Source organism: Saccostrea echinata, unplaced genomic scaffold (genome assembly GCF_033153115.1).
Source record: "Saccostrea echinata isolate AGI-Se365-2 ecotype Australia unplaced genomic scaffold, CSIRO_AGI_Sech_v1 ptg000024l, whole genome shotgun sequence".
Lineage (NCBI taxonomy): Eukaryota > Metazoa > Mollusca > Bivalvia > Ostreida > Ostreidae > Saccostrea > Saccostrea echinata.
The window spans coordinates 2639063-2664943 of NW_026889773.1; the positions used below are offsets into that span (position 1 = coordinate 2639063).

Below are 25881 nucleotides of genomic sequence, written 5' to 3' on the forward strand. Positions count from 1 at the left end.
GTTGTCAGTACGTGGTAGAACTTGCTGCTTTGCTATGACATTGTACACTACTTGGGTAGCGAAGATTTGACTGTCATTCTCATTGGTCTCTACTTAAAAATAACCCTTCTTCGTTTGTGATTTTCAATGAATCCGTTACCTTGTTCTCGATCATTGTTTACAACATTGCCTAGTCTATTTTTAGAGCGTTTTAAGGATTTAGATCATCAGCAAAGCGAACCTGTACAATTCGTCCCCAGGAGAAAACGGACGAAACAATGGAGGTTTATTTTTCTATGTAGTACGTCATCAAAAAGTGGAGTAATGAGCCTCCTTAAAGGTGCTTTGACACAGATTTGAAGTTAACATTTTCTGAAATTTTCTAAACAATTTCATGACTTATATTTTGCTATAGCATTTCATACTAAAATATAATAAAAATTTTATTTCATCAAGTTATTAAAACTTCGAATTTCTGGACGCGTTGGATTGACACATCCTTGCGCTTTCACATATTTTAATTATATTCTTAATACTTGACAAAAGTGGCAATTTTGTTGTATATTAAAGAAAAATATTAAAACTATAACCCAGAAAATTCAGAGTAGAAATATTCCAAAGCAAAACCCACTCACAGTATTGTAAGTCCGTGCTCAGTGGTCTGTGCAGAGTTTAACAATTGAACACACCCGGTGAATCGTAAACATTAACAATAACAGAGCTCGTGCCCTGTTTACAAAAACAGTTCACGTTTCACGGGTGTGTTCAATTTGTTAAACTCTGTACACATCACAGAGCACGGACTGACAATACTTTTGAGTTGGTTTTGCTTTCGAACATTTCTACTCTGAATTTTCTGGATTATAGATGTAATATTTTTCATTAATACATAACAAAATCGCTTCTTTTCTTAAATATTAAGGATAAAGTAAAATTTTGTGAAAGTGCAAAGATGAGTTAATCAAACGCGTCCCGAAATTCGTAGTTCCAATAATTTCCAGATAAAATAAGTTTTTAATTATGTTTAATTTGAGAAAATATTAAGTTCAAATCTGTGTCTAAGCACCTTTAAGGAAACTCTCCAAACTATTGTCAGCTCCAAAGAAATGTTTCCTAAAAATTACCAAAATAAATGACAAAGCATACGTGTAACATTTTAATATAAAAACAAGAAACCTATTTCAGATACATCCTTTTCTTGATAATCTAAAACAAAAACTTACAAAGAAGGCCACTACATTTCCCAGTGACTTTATTACATGTATGCTCGCAAGATTTGGGACATTTTGATGTACACAGACGTCCAAAATAATCTTCTCGGCAAGATTTTCTGCAGTTTATTCCATGTGTACCATCGTCACAAACTTTCAATATTAATTAATTAATTATTTTTAATTTCATGATAATAATAATAATAGAATAAATTTATAAAGCGCTAAATATTAATAAAATTACTCTAAAGCGCAGTACATAAAACGCAAATAAACATAAATTAAGAACAAAGAATAGATTGATTACATGTAATTTAACATATGTGTATTAGAAATTATAACATTAAAATTATAAAGTTACATACATACAATTACGTCAGTAAAAACTGTCAGTGTTTTTTTCAGTTTTTTGGGAATGGAGGCTGGGGCCCTCAGAATTGGGAATTTCATGCAGTCATTTAAAAACCAATTAATCAATGATTATTTTTTTTAGATTGTGAAATTCTCAAAACAAATGAAACTTCAGATTTTTTTGTCTTTCCAGACTTTCATACAGTACTTCTACATAAGCCATCTTTTATGTGGTAACCCGAACAACAAGTACTGGATCTGGGAGAAAAAGAAGTTTTTGCTTTTTCAATACTTATTGTTTCAAAATTTGTTGCGAAGTCTTAATAATATACTTTTCATTATTTTTAAACTATAAAAGTAAGTTTACCGTTATGAAGAATCAGCAGTTCTCAGTTTGCCATGTTTATAAACAAGTATTGTATTTGATGCGGTATTGCCATACAAAGAATATTTAATATATTTATGTAATGTTAAACCTCATTATGATAAAGTGGCACTTACCCACATTGGCCTAAATCATCGGTAGCCTGGCATAGTATCAACGTGAAAGTTTGAGTAAAATAAACAAAATATACAGCGTTTGAAATCATCATTTTATATCCCGGTAAACATTAATTTTTGGCATGTCCGTTTAGTACCTTTGTATTATAGTTCATTGGAGGAAAATAATCCATGGGTATATTTTACTTTATAATTTCATTATAGCCATAAATAGAACACTACAGTGTATATTCCTCGTAACAAATTGAGATTATTAAATGGAATCTGAAGCGGAACTCTATATTACTTTTTTTTAACGATTTGAAAATTATACACGTAACAATTTTGGCATTTAGTGTGTGGTGCAAAAATTAATATGATATAACAAGCTGCATTAAAAGAAATTAAGTAAGATTTCTTTTAATCCAGTTCATGATCTATCAATATTACAATTATCATTCAAGCAGTTTTGATTACTGTCTCTTTCTGCCAGACGTGTTTATATGTTTCATTTAGATTTGATCACCCCCTTTTTATAGTCACTGAATTGACTATATCTTAGATATTTTATTGACTTAGTGGGTCTAAAAAAAAGGACGAATAAAAGCAACTTTTCCTGAAACTCTTTTTACTGAGTATATTTTGGTAAATAAATGTTTCATTCCGAATTCTTATACATTATATTTGATTGCTTTCAAGGTAAAAAATAAAATAGATATTGTAAAATAGATACTGTAACAAATGATAAGATTCTCAGAACATAATAGACCCAAAATGTGCAAAAATTTTATTTTTATAATATTTAAGGTGAGTTTGTCTAAGTAAAATGTAATATATTCAAAAAGATTTTGATGCCATTAAAGGCGGTTCTGCAATCATGAACACACTTATTGCACCTTAATTTTCCAGATGTGGGTATGAAGGGGGGGGGGGGGGGGTAACGAAGGTTTTTCTGTTATGCGTGAGTCAGTGTAGTGAAACTCTAAATTTACCAAGAGAATAAAAGATTGTTTGGAGTAACAAAACTATCTTAGTATTTACATCTCTCTTTTCCTGATATTTGATATTTTCCTGATATCATAAACATAATATGATGCTTCAAAACACTATGGAATTATTCTTCCAACTATAATAAATAAAAGATTTATAAACTTAGAACAAAAATTAAACCTGAATCTAAGTTCCTGTCTGATTTACAAACTGATCATTTTGATAGTTTTGTAGAATTGCACGATCCTAATGACATTCTTGACACTTTCTCTAATTGTTGAATAATGCCTTGACATGTACACCAAAGTTAAAAAAGTTTAAAAGTGAAACTCAACCAAAATGGCTAACATAGGAAATTAATGAAGTTAAACTTTTCGAGATTTTTTATTACCATCAGAGAGATTTTGAAAATTTGACAATGGAAAACTTTGTTTATCAGATCACCATCGCGGACAATTCAAAACCCAGAGAAATGAGGGAAAATTTTACTCCTACCCATATATCATTTACATTGACTCAGAAACTAACAATTTACAATGAATTGCTAATATTTTAAATGAGCACTTCAAAGGAATTTCAAGAAAACTTTTACATAATGTACCAAACTGCAGATTTTACTCAGAATTATTAAGACAATTTACAAAGTTTTGGTGATGAAAACTTGTTTACCCTTACGCTTTTTAGCGAGACTGGAGTTTGCAAATCTTTAACATATAAATAATTTAACTTCTGAAAAATCAAGAAATTTCACCTTTTGAAAACCAGAAAACTATTTTACAATATCTTTATACTCCATTCTATTAATCATTGTCTGACTATCTCGAGAACTTCACCAAGTAGGTACATAAAGAGAATATAAGCTCCAAAAATGGGCCGCTTAAATTATACTTGAAGCGTCCCCTGATGCACCATCAAAGACATTTTTTGAAAAATTGGTCTAGCTATCTTTTTTTTATTTAGTAACGTTGCACAAATGTATCTTATTGCATAAAATATTTTCCAACAGAGAACTACTTTCCTACAAGATTTATTTGTTTTTCAAACTTCTAATGGTTTTACATTCAGAATCAAATTTGACATTTGCCTACAAAACACCAATCAAGTTTATTTGTTTAAAAATTCCCTCCAATTATTCTAAATAAAACCCTTCAAACTATTGTTAGCTACAAAACCTGATTCGTAAAAGATACTAGCCACTATAAAGGAAGTTAAAAAGCATATGTGGAACATTGTGACATGTAGACAGCAAACAAACTTAATATACTTCCCTTTTTTGATAATCTAAAAAACAACTTACAAATACAAGTTGGTCTACTACATTGCCCAGTGACTTTATCACAGGTAAGCTCGCATGGTGTGGGACATTTTGACATACACATGCGTCCAAAGTAACCTTCTTTGAAGGATTCGCTACAGTTCATTCCATATGTACCATCTTCACAAACTGTGAATATTAATTTATAAGTTATTTTAAAGTTCATGTGGTCATTTATATACCAATAAAGTAATTATATTGTTAAAGTGTCAAATTCGCAGAAAAAAAATAAAAATTCATAGAACTGTTTTCTTTATTTTCTGAATTTTCAGATGCTTTGACAGTACCTCTACAAAAGCCATCTTTCATGTAGTAGCCTGAACAACAAGTATTGGATCTGAGAGGAAAAAAAGTACATGTATTTGCATTTTTCAATATTAATTAATACAAAACTTGTTACGAAGGTTTAATAATATACTTTTCAGTATGTAAAAACAATCAAATAAGATTCCTGTGATTAGATGTTGACAGTTCTGAATTTGTCATGTTTATAGACAAGTATAGGGTGTGATGCGATATTGTCATACAATGAATTTTTGATACATTTAGGTAATATTAAATCATTATTATGATAAAGTGGCACTTACCCACACCGGCCTGAAAAAAAAGTTTGTTTGGCAGAGAATTAAAGTAAAAGTTTGTGTAAAATACACAAAATCTACAGCGTTTTAAATCATCACTTTATTTTCCGGTAAACATTCATTTTAGATATTTCTGTATTAAAGTTCATTCGAGGAAAATAATTGATAGGTATATTTTATTGTATTATTTGATTAAAGCTAAATAGAACATATCCTTCCTGTTTCAAATTGAATTTTATCAATGCAATCATAAGCAAAACTAATTTATATCGATTGTTAACAGATTAGGCATGGGAAAATGCAGTACCAAAACTACTATGATGTAAGACGTTGCATTAAAAGAATTTTAAAGAACTTTTTTTTTTTTTTTTTTTTTTGAATTCAGTTCGTATCTTGTGATGTGTCACAAAAACATTTTTAATTAGGAGACCTATTTTTGTATTTATATGAAGCATAATTTATTTAAAACCTGTACATGAGTAAAAAAAAACACTTGGTATTACATATATCGACGACGTTTTATCAATTAACAATTGTTCCTTCCATTCATTTGATTGTTGACTCGATAAATCCCAGTGAGCTTGAAATGAAAGAAATCACAGAGTCTGACACATCTGTTTCATATTTGAATATTTTACTAGAAGAAGACCTTAATGGTAACCTAACGACAAAACTTTATGATAAACGTGATGACTTCAACATTTCTAGCGTCATCTTCCCTTATATTATAGCAATATACCCTTATCACCAGCATATGGGGTTTATGTCTCCACCATGATCTACGTGGTAACAATTTCTCAAACTAGACAAGCTATTGACAAACAAGTTGATGAAACAAGAATATCAACAGTCTGGTTTTAAGTTATCATTTCGCAAGTTCTACTGTAGATACAATGACCATTTAGGCAAATACAAACTATCATTAAGTCAAATGCTGACTGACGTTTTTTCATATTAATTGTTAGGCCATTATTAACACATTGAATTGTCTCCTAATATTTCCGTTTTTCCAATCCTGACAAGGAGCACATGGTGGATGTGATCGGTAGACAGGGGATGCTTACTCCTCCATGGCACCTGATCCCTCTTCTGATGTTTTTAGAGATCCACGTTTGGTTCGCTCCTGATTTGTATCGTTTAAATGGACTTTTGAGTTTGAATACTGTTCGTTCGTCTTTATTTATTTACATAAATTTTTGTTCCGTTTCCTTTTCACTGAGCAAATATTTGATCAGCAGTTATGACGTCATGAAAAGGTTTAAACTGTGTCTCTATCCATGTCACAATGCATGGAAGAGGAAGAGAGACGGAAAAGGAAACAGGAAAATTAAAGTTTTATTTCTTAAAAAGAGGTATTAAAAAACTCCGTGTTTATTTCCATGTATTTCATATAAATAAAAGAAAAATTGATTATGGAAAAATAATTGACTGTTTGAACTTTAAGTTAAAGTATATATGTAGAAAGATAATAAAACGATAAACTACGCACTTGTCGAATAAATAAACCCCTCTCAGGTATACTTGTGCTGGAGAGGCTATACATCCTATCCTTTTTTCCCAGAATAACTTTTTACAAATGGACAGATATTTTAAATTTTATATTTCAAGTTCACGGACCCGCCATACTTTGCACCACTTCACTCTAACTCTTCATCTGGGATCTCTTTTCAACATCCATATTGTCATATTCAACATCATGTTCACTATCAGCAGTGTCGTAATTGTCAGAAAATTCCTGACTAATATCAATTCCATCTGCTATTTCGAAGTTTTTTGCTAAGCTGTACCGATATCTGGGTTTGTAATCACAAGGATGTATACTTCCCTAGCCTGACCTGCTACATTCTGGTCATCTGGAATACTGTTTGATGTGAATTCTTTAACTTCAGAACTGATTTCTATTAATTGCTTGAGGTTCTTGTTTCTACCCGAGTCTTTTCTTTTCTGTGATCGACGTGGAATGAATTTTCCTTGTTTAACAGATCCGGGTATTACATTTCTGCGCCTTGGTTCTGCAATTATAGAGAAATACAATTGAAGGATTATAAGAAGGACAAATTTTCTACACTTTCCATAATTTTTTTCTTAGTTGAATCGTATTTTAATGTATCACATGTGGAAAATATAAAATACCTGATATTAATTGCATGTCTTCTCTTTTATGGCTAAAACAATTCTACAGACATCAATGTTGAACTTGAAGCGTTTTAATTGTTTCTAAATGCAGTAAATGAAACACAGTAAACACGAGGTAAAACTTATGGAAACAATAGCCACAACCTACCACATATGGTGACAGAGCAGAAATGCAATACATCCAAAGGACAAAATCATTAGCACGGAAGAACCAATAACAAGAACCCAGGAATTTTTCTTAAGGAAGCTCTCCAAACCATTGTCAGCTATAAAACATGTGTAAAAGTTACTAGTCACTCTAAAGTAATTGAAAAAGTATTTGTGAAATATTTTACATTTAATAAACACATTTCATATGCATACTTGATAATTTAAAAAAACTCACAAATAGAGGTTTGATTGCTACATTGTCCAGTGACTTTATCACAGGTAAGCTCGCAAGGTGTGGGGCATTTTGATTTACACAGACGTCCAAAGTAACCTTCTTGACAAGATTTACCGCAGTTTATTCCATGTCTTCCGTCTTCGCAAACTTTGAATATTATTATTTTTTTTAATCATTTTATGATGTCATTTACAAAACAGAAATGCAATGATATTGTTTAATTGTCAAATTCGCAGAAAAAATAAACCTGAATCTTAAAAGCCTTGTTTTCTCCTTTTTCAATTTCCAGTAGATTAATACAGTACCTCTATATAAGCCATCTTTCATGTGGTAACCTGAACAACAAGTATTGGATCTAAAAGAAAGGTTTTAATATATTTATGTAGTGTTAAAACCTTATTATGATAAAGTGGCACTTACCCACACCGGCCATCATCACCCGTAGTCTGACAGAGAATTAAAGTGAAAGTTTGAGTAAAATAAACAAAATCTACAGCGTTTGAAATCATCATTTTATATCCAGGTAAACATTAATTTTTGGCATGTCCGTTTAGTGTCTCTGTATTGTAGTTCATTGGAGGAAAATAATTCATGGGTATATTTTACTTTATAATTTCATTATAGCCGTATATAGAACACTTCAGTGTATATTCCTCGTAACAAATTGCGATTATAAATGTAATCTGAAGCGGAACTCAATATTACTTTTTATTAACGATTTGAAAATTATACAAGTAAAAGATTAGGCATTGGAGTGTGCGGTGCAAAAATCAATATGATATAACAAGCTGCGCAGGTATGTTAAGGTAGTACCCAGATCATATTTCGGCGAATTTAGACTTTTTTCGTAAAATTTAACATTGATAAATCGCAAAAGTCATAGATAAAACATTTACTATTATTATCCCTTGTATAGACGTCACTGAGTCTTAGGCTAAAAGAAGCACTCCACTACGACGTCATCATGTGACGTCTATAAATAGAAAAATTGCCTTAATGAAAAAGTGAAAAGTTCAACACTACCCCGGAGCTAATTCATTTCTTTTAGTGAAAATAATTATGTAAAAACATCACTGGGCCATGAAAAGTGCTGCTAGAATCCTACTCTCCCGACACAGAAAAAATATTCCAAAGTTTCACATGAAACCTTACCAAAATTTTACATTTTATACATACGATCAAGGAATTGTTATCAATTCATGTTAACCACACGATTCTAGCAGCACTTTCCAAGTACTATAGAATACAAGCTTTCGATACAAACAGAAAATTTGTTTCAAAGTATGCGGCGTAGTGTTGAACTTTTGCATCTTTGTTGTTATAGAACGACAGAGGAAAGGCTGATCGGGATTTCAAAGCACTGCCTGTGTTCATTATAAGAAAACATGATAAGAATATATCACCGTACCTGATTCTGAATCTTTAATTCCTTATGAATCACACATAAAATTCACGGTATATGATTTAAAACTCCCATTTCATTTATTTGTTTACATGAATTCTCGTCACGTTTAATTTCACAAGGCAAATATTTGATCAATACTTATGACGTCATGGGTTTGGTATTAACCCCCCGTGCTAAATACTTAGCTATTTATACCACCCAAAAACGACAAGATTTAGTTTATATTATGTTTTGAATGATTCCATTCATTTCTTTGACCTGAAATTAAACTTTAAATATAGATATTAAGAAATCATTATTTCTAAAGTTCACGTCATACCGCTTACTATGACGTCATATTGTAAAGGCAAGTAGGATATTTCTGGGTGTAGTCTTAACATACCCGCGTGCATCAAAAGAAATTTAGTAAGATTTTTTTTAAATTCAGTTCATGATCTATCAATATTACAGATATCATTCAAGCAGTCTTTACGTGTTTATATCTTTCATTTAGAATTGATCACCCCTTTTAATAGTCATTTAATTTACTATAATTTAGAGAATTCAGTAATTCAGTGGGTTTTTAAAGAAGAGGCCCAAGGGCCTTAACGGTCACCTGAGTATAGTACAACAATTTCAAGGATGCATAGAGTATAAAATGAACTGAAGGATGAAGCTTTGTTGCCCAAAAGCAAGAAAAATAGGGTGATCAGGATCAACAAAATAATTAGTCTTAGTATTAATTAACATTTCATAAATTATGTTCTAATCTGTTCCCTATTTATCACTATAACCATACAGTATTTTAAAAAAATTATCAATGCTTCTGTACTATTTTAATCTCTTGTTGATATATCTTACATTGGCCTCTCTTGGTCTTTGTTGAACATTTATTAGACAAGTTATTTTTGTCTCATTTTTATTTATCTACTACTTACAAGTCTACCTGATCATTAAAACTATGAAAGTACTTTTTGTATTATACAATAAGAATTCTTGCATAATTCTCTTATTCTATTTACCTTTCAAGTACATTATTTACAGTGATTAATTATGAAAAGTAAATGGGCAAAGGGGAATAACTCCTCTCAGTAGATTATAAATTAATAGAGCCCTGGCCAGGACCAGAACACTTGACCAAATGGTCCAGATGTTCAAAAATCTGGTAAAAATACCCTTCCTTATTAAAACTTTTACTCTGTTTGCCTCAGATATGCCCAGGTGCGGAGAAGATTTTTAAAGAAATAATGTATTTTTACTACAGATTCACTATATTATCAATAGGGTCACCCCCCCCCCCCCAGAAACACCAGAGCCTCTGACCCTGGGACCATAAGTTTGCTCATCATAACTAATCACTTTGTTTATCTGCTTAACACTAAGGAGCAGACAGGATTACTTAATAGAATTAATGCATTTTCACTATATTATCAAGAGCCCCACCTTTACACCAGCACATCTGACCAAGGGGTCATGAAATTCACTACTCTGGAAGAAGCACTCTTGCTGATCATAACCATACACTTCTTTGCTTTTTAACCAGAAGCAGATAAGAATATTTTCAAAGATATTTTGCTTTTTCACTTTATAATCAATAGACCCCCCCCCCCCTTCACCAGAACCCTTGAACCTGGTGTCATGAATTTCACAATTTTAACATTCTTGCATATCATAACAATGTATACTTAGTTTGTATAAATAATACCCAGGTGTCAGAGAAGAAGATTTTCAAAGAAATAATTCACCTTCACTATAGGATCTATATAGCCCCGCCCTAGCACCAGAACCCCTGTCCCCGGGGCCATGAATTTCACAATTTTGGAAGAGGCATCCTTGCTTTTCATAACAATGTACTTAGTTTGTTTGAATAATACCCAGGTGCAGAGAAGAAGATTTTTAAAGAATTCAAACATTTTCACTTTATAATCAATAGAGCCCCACCCTAACACCAGAACCCCTGATCCAGGGGCCATAAATTTCACAATTTTGAAAGAGGCATCCTTGCTTATCATAACTATGTATTTGATTTATTTAAATAATACCCAGGAGTAGATAAAATTTTCAAAGAAATAATGCACTCTCACTATATGATCTATAAAAAGCCCCGCCCTAGCAACAGAACCCTTGACCCTGGGGCCATGAATTTCACAATTTTGGTAGAGTCATCCTTGCTTATTATAACTATGTATATAATATGTTTCAATAATACCCAGGAGTAGAGAAGAAGATTTTCAAAGAAATAATGCACTTTCACTATATGATCTATATAGCCACGCCCTAGCACCAGAATCCCTGACCCTGGGGCCATGAATTTCACAAGTTTGGTAAAGGGTTCAATGCTTTTTACAATCATGTCAACAGTTTGACTGCTTGATGTCCAGGAGTAAAGAAGAAGATTTTTAAAGATTTTAAAGATTGCCCCAGGGGGGCAGGGGCCACGAATTTCCCAAATTTTGTTTCCCTTTACCCATAGATGCTATATGCCAAAATTTGTTGAAATTGGTTCACTGGTTCTAGAGAAGAAGCTGAAAATGTTCAAAAGTTTACGACCGACGGACGACGCACGCTGCACGACGACGGACGAAAAGAGATAGCAATAGGTCATCTGAGTAACCAAGGTGACCTAAAAAGCCGAATAAACACTGAAACTTTTTTCGATTGAGTAGTTTTTGGTCAATAAGTGTTTCATACCGTTCTTACAGTTTTCAAGGTTAAAAGTAAAGTAGATATTGTAAGAAATGATAATATTCTCAGCACTTGATTGACTCAAAACGTGCATTATTTTTTTTTTATCGTATTTAAAGTATGCTTTTTCTCGGTAAAATATCATATTTTCAAGATGATGTCGATGGCGTTACATTGTGATTTTGCAATCATGAACACACTTATCATCCTAATTTTCCAGATTATCTGGGGTTGTATATGAAAGTTTTTTTTCTCTTATGCCTGATTCAATATAGTGAAATTTCACATTTACCAAGAGAACAAAAGGTTGCTTGGGGTAACAGATACATGTTTGTTTTCCCTTTTTTAAAATAATACTTGAATAAATATAAAGAGCATTTTTTTTATTTTATGAAAGTATCAAAAAGTAATATGAAGGTAACGAACAGTATTCAATCTCGAAAGTCCAATGAAACAATACAAATTTGGAGCAGAGCAAACACGGACCTTGAAATTTAGTGGTAGGGTCAGGTGCCATGGAGGAGCGAGCATCCCCTGCCGTGTGCTCCTTGTCATGATCGGGGAAAATAAACGGAAAAATCCGTAGATAGTTCAGTGTATAAATAATGGCCTAACAATTAGTATGAAAATTGTCGGTCAGCAATTGACTCAATGATAGGCTGTATGTGCTGACAAGGTCATTATATCGACCGTAAAAGTTGCGAAATGATGACTTCAAACAAGACTGTTGATATTCTTGCTTCATCAACCTGTTTGGCAATAGTTTGCCTCGTTTTAGAAATTGATCATACGTAGAGCATGCTCTTGCGTATCGAATCAACTGAGAGACATAAACCCCATATGCTGGTGAAAAGTGTATATTGGTACATAAGTAAGGGAAGTTGATGATTGAAAAGTTGAAATCATCACGTTTATCATAAAGCTTTGTTGTTAGGTTACCATTGACGTCTTTTTCTAGTAAAATATCTAAAAATGAATCTGTGTTATCTTTTATTTCAAGCTCACTGGGTTATATCCAGTCGACGTCTGAATGAAAGTAACTAGAAATGATTTAAAAATCTCGTATTTCCGTGTTCATTATAAAGTTTGCAATCACAAATACATAATATGATTCTTTAAAACACCATGGATTTGTTTTGTAAATTATAGTAAATAAAAGATGTATAAACTCAGCTTTCTTTGAATTTGAAATCGGTTCATGTTAAAAACAAAGAATTTTAAGTCAATACAGCGTATGAGTAATAAACAATTTTACTGATAATATCAATATAGCATCTGGTATTGAAGTTTCTTGCAGAACAGGAAACGACAAATTTAATTTGATATTGATACTTATCTTTGTCCAATAAATCTCTAACAAGGACTTCTGGCTCCTCTATCTGGTAAATGATGTGTCCTCAACAATTCACGATCAACACTCCAGAATAAATTATTTGGTAAGTTATATCTTGATACGATGTGTACTCTGAACTGAAAAATTCATGGCAGGTAAAGTGGAAAAAAAAATGTTGAAGATAACAAATAGTGACCGATCTCTAAGAAATCTACAAACGATATATGTTTGGAAAATAAAAATTTTATTACTCTGAATAAAACCTTCATACACTATGGACAACAATAATATTATTCAGATAATATTGTTTAAGAAAATTAGATCCTTTTTTGATATTGAAAAGCTAAATGAAAAAAAAAATCGATAGTACACTTGATAGGATTACTTTGTACCCTACCCTTAAATTCCCGTATATATTAAATATTTTAATACTTTGATTTACTATAAATTCTGATGCGGTAGTTTCAGAGATTTTGCAAATCTCCTCAGCTTTTGGAGTCTTTGGACCTCCCCTTCAGCCACATACAATGATTTTTCTAGTCATGTCTTTTTGCATACAAACATAATATTTTGTACCACACTATTTATCAAGGACGAGTTTTGTATTTCCGTATATAGCTTACAGTTTCACATCACATACGTATGCATGAATATAATTTTTGAAAATACTAAGAGTTCATAAATATGAGTATTTGTAAATAAAGGCTGAACAAACATAAAAATATATTAAGGTTTCTTTAGAATTATATTAAAATTCAACAACGCTGATTTAAACTGCAATTAAATGATAGATAATTACCATCCAAACGATAGTGAAGGAGATTAGTTTATATTCACACTCGAGGAGCATGACATGTCGCAGCACGTAGTCGACGCAACCCATACCTAGGGACACACACTGGATGTCCTTATTACAAGGAATACAAGCTTCCTTTTAAGAGGTCTACCTACCATACAAGATCCTGTGTTAGGTGACACCAGCAGAAATGCTGCAGGTAATCATCTTGTGCTCATTTGCAGGTTGCAAAGCCTCCTATAGAACGCAAGACTGTAACTTTTCGTAGGATGTCACAGCTTAATATCGAAGAGTTCTTGACTTACCTTGACACTTCGCTAATTCTTTGTGATAAAAACGGCTCATTGGAGAATCTCATCACTAGCTATGACCATGAACAAACAGTCCCAGAAGAGACAAGAACAATCATCCTTCGTCCAAATACACCATAGTACACGGAGGATCTAAGGACTTCAAAGTAAGAAAAACGTCGGGCTGAAAGACAGATGAGGAAAAACAAACTTGACTATTCATATACAAATGTTCAGAGATAAATCCATTTAAGCAACCAGACTAATTCTAGAAACAAAAAAAATACTATTCAGATAAAATCGACGAGATTGGAAACAATCAGAAAAAGCTATATAAACTTACAAACTCACTCATAGGTAAAGAAAAAAACCCTACATTTCCTTCTAATGACTGTGAACAGGACCTTGCAAATGCTTTTGGGATTTTTTTCTGGATAAAATTAACACTATTAGAGACCATCTTTCAGTATTGAATAAACAGACCTCTATGGATGATCTAGGAGCAAATTACAAATTTGAAGGTGAACCATCAGATTCTTTTACACAGCATCAGAGGCAGAGGTTCGGAAGATCATTACGGCTTCTCTATCTAAATCATGAAACTAGACCCAATACCAACATCCGTCTTGAAATCCTGTGTTGACAGCCTTCTTCCAACAATTACAACCATTGTAAATGAGTCAATATTAGAATCAGCTATTCCGATATCACTGAAAAACGCTGTTGTTCGTCCTGGTTTGAAAAAAATGGGGATTAGACAAAGAAGTGTTCAAGAACTATCGCCCTGTCTCGAACCTTCTATTTATTTCTAAAATCTTGGAAAAGGTTGTTAATTCTAGGCTGGAAGATCATTTACAATAGTCAAAAGACCTGCATGATAGGCAACAGTCAGCATATCGTGTCCATCACTCAACTGAGACTGCTCTCTTGAGAGTTCACCACGAAATATCATCTGCACTAGACAAGGGCTCATGTGTTGTACTATTGATGCTGGACTTATTTGCAGCTTTCGATGTGATTGATCACACTATTCTTCTCGATCGCCTAGAATTTTCATTTGGCATAACCGGTGCGGCCTTGTCAGGGATACGGTCGTACCTAAGTGATCGACATCAGCGCAATGGTATAAGTTTATCTGAGTCGAGAAATTTCCATCTTGATTTTGATATTCCCCTGGGATCGGTCCTTTGAGGAAAGCTTTACAGCCTGTTTGCTAATCCAATTTGTGATATATGCCGTAAAAACAATATGAGTTTCCAATGCTATGCAGATGATACTCAGTTGTATATGGCAATAACACCTACTAGCAACTGCATTTCGTTTTCAATTTTGCCTATCCGATATTAATTCTTGGATGCGCTCCAACATGCGAATAATAAATCAAGAAAAAAAACGAAGCTTATTGTTTTCGCCCCAAAAAACAGAATTTATTATTTTAATGAATTTAGGATCAATTTTGACGTAAATAAATTAACGTCTCAACATGAGTGAAAAACCCAGGCGTCTTCTTTGATTCTATGCTGAATATGGATCGCCAGATTCGAAACATACCAAGTCATGTTACCACCAACTGCGAAATATTGGCCGCATTCAGCTTTTAATATCAGAGAGTGCTTGTAAGACACTTGTATGTTCACTTTTGAGATATCGTTTAGATTACGGCAATGCCTTACTATACGGTATATGTACCAGCTGTCTCGTTTAAAGTCATCATTTCGTAAGTTCTATGGTCGATACAATGACCTTGTCAGCAAATACAATTTATCATTGAGTCGAATGCTGACTGACATTTTTCATACTAATTGTTAGGCCATTATTTACACACTGAATTGTCGACGGATTTTTCCGTTATTTCCCGATCATGACAAGGAGCACACGGCGGGTGTGATCGGTCGGCAGGGGGTGCTCACTCCTCCATGGCACCTGATCCCACCTCTGATGTTTGGAGGTCCGTGTTTGCTCTGCTCCTATTTTGTATTGTTTAATGGACTTTTGAGGTTGAATACTGTTCCTTATCTCCATATATTTCATCCTGGAAAAATTTCAAAGGGTTCGAAACAACCGCCAACATCATTACACGTACCGAAGAAATACGAGCACATAGCATCCGTGTTAGTCATTTTGCACTGGCTACCCTCAGAACAGCGAATCCAAAACAAGCTGCTTCTACAGACTTTTAAAGCTTTAAACGGAACACCGCCATTATATATATATATTTACATATATATACAAAAATTGGTCCGGTTTACACGCCATGTAGTGTAGATCCCTTTGCTTAGAGAACTCTATGTACCTTGTTCAGTCGCGTGCGCGGACTAATTTATATGGTCACGGGCGGTTCGACGTGGCTAGTGCAACATTGTGGAACAGGCTACCTCAATACCAGAGATTTGAGAGGAATTAAATTCGTTTTGAAAATAATTAAAAAATTATCTATTTACTATTGCGTACCCAGATTATTCTTAAGTACTTATTTTCAAACTTGTTCACTTTTTTTAAAATTATCATTTACAAGGGACAGCACAGCATTTTTACATGTAAACATTTCTAGTCCTTTTCATACGTAGAGCATGTTCTTGCGTATCGAATCAACTGAGAGATATAAACCCCGTATTCAGATGAAGAAGGTATATTGCTACATAAGTAAGGGAAGTTGATGATTGTAAAGTTAAAGACATCACGTTGACCATAAAGCTTTGTTGTTAGATTACCATTAACGTCTTACGTTACGATACGTATATCGTATCGACATACGAATGGAAATGACCATTGTTAATTGACAAAACGTCGTCGATATATCTAAATGTCGAGTTGAACGCTACAGCAAGTGTTTTCTTCTTTTCACTTATAAGATTTTGAACAAATTCTGCTTCATATGAATAAAAGAATAGGTCTGCTAATATCGGAGTGCAATCGGTACCCTTGGGAATTCCGACAGATTGTTGGAAGATCTGGTCTCCAAAACCCACATAGATATTGTCAATCAAAAAATCAAGTATCTTTTTAATATCAACTTCAGAGTACTTGTGTCTACAATCAGAATTTTTTTAAGAAAATAATTTTGCAAATGACCATTGACAAGATAAGTAAATTTACAAGTTCCATTTTTTATTGAAAATGCAGCTGTCGATGATATCAAAAAGCCTAGACTTTAATTTAGCATGGGGAATGGTTATATATAAAGTTGAAAAATGTTTATGCTGTTGATATTGGTAAAATTTGTGATTTCAAATTTTCCATACGTTCCTTGGAGTTTTTAAGTATCCATATCTGATTTAAACCACTTCTCGAATATATTGTTGCACAGTACTCTTGAACTTCCTCCTTCACTACTATTAATATTTTACTGAGGAGTAAAGAAAGAGGCTGGGTTGAACATTTACTGGAACCCGCTATGTCTCTTTGCTTGTAAGGATTTTTATGAAGTTTCGGAATCCAATATAGATATGGTATTTCAAATTCATGTTTGTTGCTGGGAATAATGGGAATATATATATAAAAAAAGGTGTAAGTTGGATTACCACTTGTTCAAATTAATTCCAGTTCCTCTAGAATACAATTTAAATAATGAGCCTTACAAACAAAGACAATGTTGTTATCTGCTTTGTCAGCAGGGACCAGTACATACTGATCGTGTAATCTATTTAATTCTTTTTTCACTTCTGAATTCGTATTGAACACAGAAGGATAGTTGGTTTTTATTTTGCCCCTCAATCGCTTAATGCGAGATTTTAACATACATCCGATACATTTAACCCATTCTGACAAGGTGTCAAGGTCTTATTTTTCATGTCTGGTCCATCGTCTGTCGTAATCTTATATATATATATATATATATATATATATATATATATATATATATATATATATATATATATATATATATATATATATATATATATATATATATATATATATAAGCTAAGTATTCTGGCATAATCAAGAGGATCTTTCCTAATGTATAGATACATTTACAATATTATATGCATTGATTGATTGATTGTATATTGTTTTACGTCCCATTCGAGAATTTTTCACTCATATAGAGACGTCACCATATACCGGTGAAGGGCTTCAAATTTTGACCTTTACTCGGCACTCAGGGCCATTGAGCAGTGAGGGATCTTTATCGTGCCAACGCCTGCCGTGACACGGGGCCTCGGTTTTTAAGGTCTCATCCGAAAGACCCGCAACTTTCACTCCAAAGTGCCGAGCGCATGGCGAAGGAACAGTTGCTACCTATTTTTTATCGACGTAGGTCTGTCGCGGCCAAGATTCGAACTCACGACCTCCCGATCACGGAGCGAGCGCTCTACCGACTGAGCTACCGTGAACGGTATATATGCATTGAAAGTAGCTGTTCATGACATTGAAAGTCACATAAACAAGACGGACTTAAGTCCTTACTTAACTCCACGTAATCACATCAAGATAAGTGTATAAGGTAGACGGAGAGGGCATTGAGAAACAATGACGTTGTCGAACGTCATGAAACTAAACGGCGACAGCGCCGGGTGATCATATAATGTCTTTTTTATTTTAGAATAATTTGGCAAATAACAACGTAGCAAGCTAAAATTTTCAACATTTTTCAAACTTTTGTTGATTTATGTTTTCATGAATTTTGTAAGGACATACTACATAGTATTAATTTTATCGCATCAGTCCACGAACTTTCTGACAAACCCTCGTGTATATATATATATATATATATATATATATATATATATATATATATATATATATATATATATATATATATATATATATATATATATATATATATGTATATAAATATATGTATATATATATATGTATATATATATATATATATATATATATATATATATATATATATATATATATATATATATATATATATATATATATACATAAATATATGTATATATATATATATATATATATATATATATATATATATATATATATATATATATATATATATATATATATATATATATATATATATATATATATATATATATATATATATATATAAAGGGTTACAACTTGTAAGTTTCAGTCCTAGTATTTGAATTTTTTTTTACGTTTTTATCTCTAAAAATGTTTCTTATGTGCAGCGCTTTATAGTAATTTTATATTATATTTAGCGCGTTATAAATTGTGTAATATATATAAAAATAAATAAATAGAATAATTATAAATCATCCTATATGAACAATTTCCTTACCTGAATTTTTATCCGAATTTTAGCCAAAATACCAATTTTCTTAACTGACCAAGCAAAGAAAGTTGATTGACATTGATACTGTCCTCTTGTCTGACCATAGAAGTCTTACAAAGAACTCATTTTACTCTATTTTGTATGTAATGTAACTGAAGTGTAACTATTATTGAATAGTTCATAAAAAAGCTGATAGATAATGGTTGAATAAAGTGTTGAAAAGTCGTATGTTTTGTTGCTATTGATACACCTCTTATTAATAACTTTTCTCGAATATGTTGATGTACAGTACTCCTGAACATTCTCCACCGCTCTTACTATTTTGTGAGGATTAAGAAAAGAGTCTTTTACAGATTATGGTAATGTCTCAAAACATAGAATATACATTTATCCTTATGCATACTTTTGATTATACGATACTTAATATACCGGTACCTTTCAAATACTCTACGAATATGGGTGAAATGTGATCTTGATATATCAGTATGTAATTTATAATAAAAATTAATCTATATCAGGGTTCAATGCAATCAGACTGTAGAATTTTGATTATCAAGAAGAGTTGGTACTTTAATGAGATGAATGAATGGACAAACTGTAAAAATACGGAAGAAAATACCAAGGGAAATTATGGAAAGACATCACTTAGCATACAATCTACCAAATATGTCCATAATTGGTACCAGTGTCCTTTCTGGTCTGTTTATTGATGCCTGAGGATCGGAAAGTCTTGAAAGACCTTTTCATTGGGATTCCTGAAATTTCTACACCGTCACTAGTATTTATATCGTCATCAAACTCGTCACTATCAAATATATCTTCATCCTCAGGGCATGTCAATTCCTGTGACACCTTTAGCTTCCGGACTAGACTGTAGCGCGTTTTTTGTTTTGGTTTACTGTATTCTTCTTCCGGTTTGTCTATTTTATTTTTATCTGTAGAAATGTTGGCTCCTCTACAATCCTCAGCTCGAGGAAGTAGAATGAGGCTAGTTGAGTTGTTATGCATATTTCTGTCACTTTGATACCTTTCACTGCACAAAGGAATTCGAGTCTGGTTTGACGGTGAAGTATTATCTAATAAACACAAGAGACCATTGGATCATTGATTAAGATTTAATAATGTCCCCTCCAAAAAAATAATAAAGTCATGTTTATCTGGTGAAATCTTTTTTTTTAATCTTGAAATTGAAATTGGAACGATTGAATTATTTATCAATGTGTTTTTAAGTTGTTCATTTAAATTTACCCAAGGTTTCTTTTCTCTTCTGTCTACCTTTACTGAAAAAAAACGAAAGCATAATATGTTGTTATGAAAAAAAAGTTTTCAATTTTCAAACAGATGCAAACACCACCAGAAACAGACATAAACGGAATCAAAGAAAGAAATGTTTCCATCTTTGTTTACATGTATTGCTTACAGCTAAGTAATGCTAATAAGGTATAAAAAGTTAATGAAGGGACATGAGAAGTTATTGAAAAGAGTGTGGACTCTTAAATTGCCACATTCGAATCTTAAACATAAATCATTATTAATGAAATGGGGGTCCTACTTCTCCAAAGCATATTATCCCATCTCTGATGATTTTAGAAAGCTGTGTTTGTTCTGCTCCATTATTTTTATTGTTCCGATGGACTTTTGAGCTTATTTATAGTTCTTTTTCTTCATATTTCATATAAAAAATAAAAAGATGGCGAATATGTCTTGCTACATAATGATGACAAAAAAATACAGACAATGGACAATACATAAAATTACTGACGGTGCAATGGGCAACAACCACAGAAAATACTTTTTACTACTTGTAGAAATATACCCTTATCACCTGCATATGGAGTTTATGTTGATTCGATACGCAAGAACATGCTCTTTATACAAACAATTTCTTAAACTAAGAAAGACATTGACAAACAAGTTGATGGAAAAAGGATATCAACAGTCTTGGTTAAAGTCGAAATTTCGCAAAATCTTTGGTCGATAATATGACCTTGACAGCAAATGCAGTCTATAAGTCGAATACTGACATTTTTCGTACAAAATGTCAGGCCATTACATCTGTGGAATGTCTAGGGATTTTTTGTATGCTTGATCATAACAAGAAGCACACGGCGGTTGTGACCGGTTGGCAGGGGATGATTACTCTTCTATGGCACTTGATTTTTTTTTCTGCTGTATTTACAGGCCCGTGTTTGCTCTGCTTCCAATTTTTGTTTCAGTTATTGTTTCAATGTACTTTTCCGCTTGAATCCTGTTTGTTATTTCTTATTTATATATTGTTATTAAATCTTATACGTGAAAAGAAGAAAACACATGCTGTGGCATACAACTCGACATTTAGATATATCGACGACGCATTGTCAATTAACAATGGTGATTTCCATTCTTATGTCGATACGATATATCCCGGTGAGCTTGAGATAAAAGATACCATAGAGTCTGACACATATATTTCATATTAGGATATTTTACTTGAAAAAGACGTTAATGGTAATCTAAGCTTTATGATCAACGTGATGACTTTAACTTTTCAATCGTCAACTTCCCTTACTTATGCAGCAATATACCTGCATACGGGGTTTATATCTCTCAGTTGATTCGATACGTAAGAGCATGCTTTACGTATGTACAATTTCTAAAACGAGGTAAATTATTGACAAACAAGTTGATGTACAATTTATCATTGAGTCAAATGCTGACTGACGTTTTTCATACTAATTGTTAGGCCATTATTTACACTCGGAATTGTCGACGGATTTTTCCGTTATTTCCCGATCATGACAAGGAGCACACGGCAGGTGTGACGGTCGGCAGGGGATGCTCACTCCTCCATGGCATCTGATCCCACCTCTGATGTTTTGAAGGTCCGTGTTTGCTCTGCTCCGATTTTGTAATTTTAAATGGATTTTTGAGCTTGAATACTGTTCGTTATTTCCATATATTTCACTCCATATTTCATAGCAATTAATTTACTTACCAAACTTTATACAGGAGAAACACTCCTATACAACTACATGAAATGATAACAAGAACCGTGGAGGCTCCAGCAATGATCCACAGCTTATCTTTCAAGAAATTCTCTATCTTTTTCTCAATGCTGATACTCGTGGTGTTTTCATGCGCATCAGGCTGGGCAGTGTTGTAATTCATCAAACGTGGAGTTTCTTCAGGGCTACTTTCTAAATTGACGAGAATCTTTGCTTAGAGTAAAACCTTTAGGATGTGACCATTTATAATAGCATTTTTCAAATATTTTTACATATACCAAGTCAGTGCGATAACTTCTGCCAATTAGTGGATCAATTTACTAATATCTGATTTCATATTACCCGAACATTTCCCTGTTGATTTGCTGCAGTTGCGTTCACATTCTATTGGACATATTCCCTTACATCCTCTTCCATAATAACCGTCAGGACATTCACTACTACAGTTGAACCCGTATGTTCCAGGATAACATTCTATAAATGACAATTTTATATAGTACATATTTCTTCCAATTATTTTAAAGTGCATTTATATACATTGCCCTATGTCATGTCTGTAATATTTTAATGTCACAATCCGTTATGAAACGATGATTATTCAAGCAATAAGATTGCAGAGAATTTCATGACATATTGAATGCCTTATTCAAATGTGACATTAATTATTTTGATAAGTTATAATGTAAACATAGTAAGTAAGCAAAACTATTTTTCGCTCTGGTCGAATACTTAGATAGATTAAAGCTGAACAACATGAAAGCTCATGTATCTAATTCAATGTCTTTTATGCAACTTCTAAAATGTCTAGAAAATATATCTAACCTTCAGAAAAAAAATCCAAGAACTCGACAGATTTTATCAAAACATTTGATCACTGTCATAGAATTATTTTCTGTTTTATGTTTTATGTTTCTCGTTTAAAGTCATCATTTCGTAAGTTCTATGGTCGATACAATGACCTTGTCAGCAAATACAATTTATCATTGAATCAAATGCTGACTGACGTTTTTCACACTAATTGTTATGCCATTATTTACACACTGAATTGTCGACGGATTTTTCCGTTATTTCCCGATCATGACAAGGAGCACACGGCGGGTGTGACCGGTCGGCAGGGGATGCTCACTCCTCCATGGCACCTGATCCCACCTCTGATGTTTGGAGGTCCGTGTTTGCTCTGCTCCTATTTTGTATTGATTAATGGACTTTTGAGCTTGAATACTGTTCGTTATCTCCATATATTTCATGAAAACTTTGAAGAACGTGAATGTGGTAAGAAATCAGGAAAAATACCACTTTTTTCTATTGAAAACACATCTTAATTATTTTTAATTGCTAAATGTTACCTGTACATTTGTTGTCTTTGAGGAAATAATCAGAGCAACATGAGCCAGGACTGCAAAATAACAGTAAAAATCTGAAAGTTTCTTCCGGCTACTGGCAAAAGCATGTATAAAACCTACAAAAACTGTTTTCCGTACCCACACATGTTTGGATCGTTTGTGACAGCAAGATGTAGGACATTGAGGAACATAACCAAAAACAGAGCGTCCATTTTCAGTTTTGGTAAAATTATTTCAGTGGCTGCTTCCTGGTTTTTTTTTTCTAATTTATGACAGTTTTATATTTTTAACAACAAGGAAAAACATTTCCTTCCTCTTTAGTTTATGCAATTCAAGTATTTATTTTTATAGAATATCAATAGCATGTATCCTTAAACATCCTTTAAACATATTTAGCAATACAAAAATTGCGAGATATTTTTGAAGGCAAAATAACAACTAGTATATTTTCTTTAAAAACCTGTTCTCCAAGAAATTAGTGAACTATCTAATAATTATAAAAACCTTTCTTTGTCCAGGATTACATAATAAGCATACAGCTAGTTTTCATTGTAGCCTTGAATTAAAACACATTCACAATCATACGTTTACATATTAAAAATAGATGCTGTCAAAAGACAGTAATACCCGCACTTAGGCGTTTACCCTTAAATGCGCTCTCCTTCAAAATCTGGTAACCAGGGAAGACGCACACATTTAAATCAAACATAAATTGCTCTGGTGAACATGCAGTCCGTATGGGCCTCTTATGTAAGTATTTCATTACCAGTCTGATATTACATAATCTATAATGAATTTTTGAAAGGTTTGTGAAAAAGGGGGGTTAATTTTTGACCCATAATTGGAACTTGTTGAATTTATTGTCAAAACAACAAATATTGTTATTTTAGTGCATAGTTTTTTGGTGAACTGAAAAATTTAGATGCCCAAATGACAACTTGTGCAAATTTTTATCAGTATTTGGGTATGACTCGGAAGGCCTATATCATTATTACAAAGAGAAATATTAATAGTCAATGGATTTATTATTCTATGAAGTTAACAGAAATAATAACAGATGGTAAGTACATTATGAATATATTATTTTAAAAGTTAAGTATAGAACGGGATAAAATGGTTAGGGGCCTATAGTTTAAAAAAGGGTCAAATATCATTGGAATGCCATGTGCAAATTATACATGAGGCAAGTCCCTGGGGTCATTTCCACTCTTTGGAACCGGAAACAAAACAGCTTTCATTACAGCAAAAGCCCCTAAGTCATCTTTGTATTATGATACACTAAATAGGATATATGGGGTCATGACCCCCCAGAGGTCATTCCCAACCCTTAAACTTCAAATGATCATATATCTTGAAAATTCAATATTGTCCCTTGGGTCGTTATGCATTAAGTGGTAAAAGGTTATGACCTGCTTCATAATTGTTTCAGTGATAATCTGCTTGATATTTTATTCATGACCACCCTCCTAGAATCAGAAAATGAAAATCATTCAGAGACCCACGAATAAACTTCCTGTACATGTGCATTTTTGTATTTTTCACAATTTGTTTTATATCAAAACGAGTTATAAATAATTTGTATATTAGGGATGGAGTTATGTTTTCATGGTTTTAATTGTTAAAAAATCCTAAAATTTGTGAATATTAACCGGCCGTTTCCCACTTGTCATCATTATGTGCTGATCTTCTCACAACATACATATTTATTAAATCAATAGATCATGGACTTTTTGGTCATATGCTTAGCTCTCTTTTGGGGGAATTCAAAATGGGGCAAAATGTTCAGGCCCATCGAAGGCAGATAGGGGCAGGCCCACCCCCTCCACTTTTTTCTGAGTATGCAATTTTGCTATGGTAATTAAAATAAATTTTCCTCATTGTCCAAAAATTCCTGACAAATATCAATTTCCTCTGTTATTTTGGAATTTTTTGCTAAGCTGTTCCGGTATTTGGGTTTGTTATCACAAGGATGTGTACTTCCCTGACCTGCTACATTCTGGTCATCTGGAATACTGTTTAGTGTGAATTCTTTGATTTCAGTGCTGATTTCTATTAATTGTTCAGGGTTCTTGTTTCTACCCGAGTCCTCGTCTCTGAACGTTAGTGAAACTTCGTTTCTTTTCGAAATTTTCTGTGATCGACGTGGAGTGAATTTTCCTTGTTTAACAGATCCGTGTATTACATTTCTATGCTTTGTTTCTGCAATTATAGAGAAATAAATTTGAAGGATTAAAAGAAGGACAAATGTTCTATACTATACATCTACATACAACCGTATATATCTACCGTTTGGTTCTACAATTATAGAGAAATAAAATTGAAGGATTCTAATGAATACAAATATTCTATAGTATTCAAGATTATTTTCTTAGTTGAATTGTATTATAATGTATCGTATATGGAAAATATAGAATACCTGATATTAATTGCAC

The 25881-nt window shown here is 32.7% G+C and overlaps 1 long non-coding RNA gene across 1 annotated transcript in view; it reads right to left on the minus strand.

The window, feature by feature from the left end:
* Positions 1-4417: 4417 nt before the first annotated feature.
* Positions 4418-25881, minus strand: part of LOC133191706 (uncharacterized) — a 33993-nt gene continuing 12529 nt past the window's right edge. The window contains exon 3 of the long non-coding RNA XR_009721728.1: positions 4418-4455. This is a non-coding gene — a long non-coding RNA (uncharacterized LOC133191706). The remainder of the gene's footprint in view (positions 4456-25881) is intronic.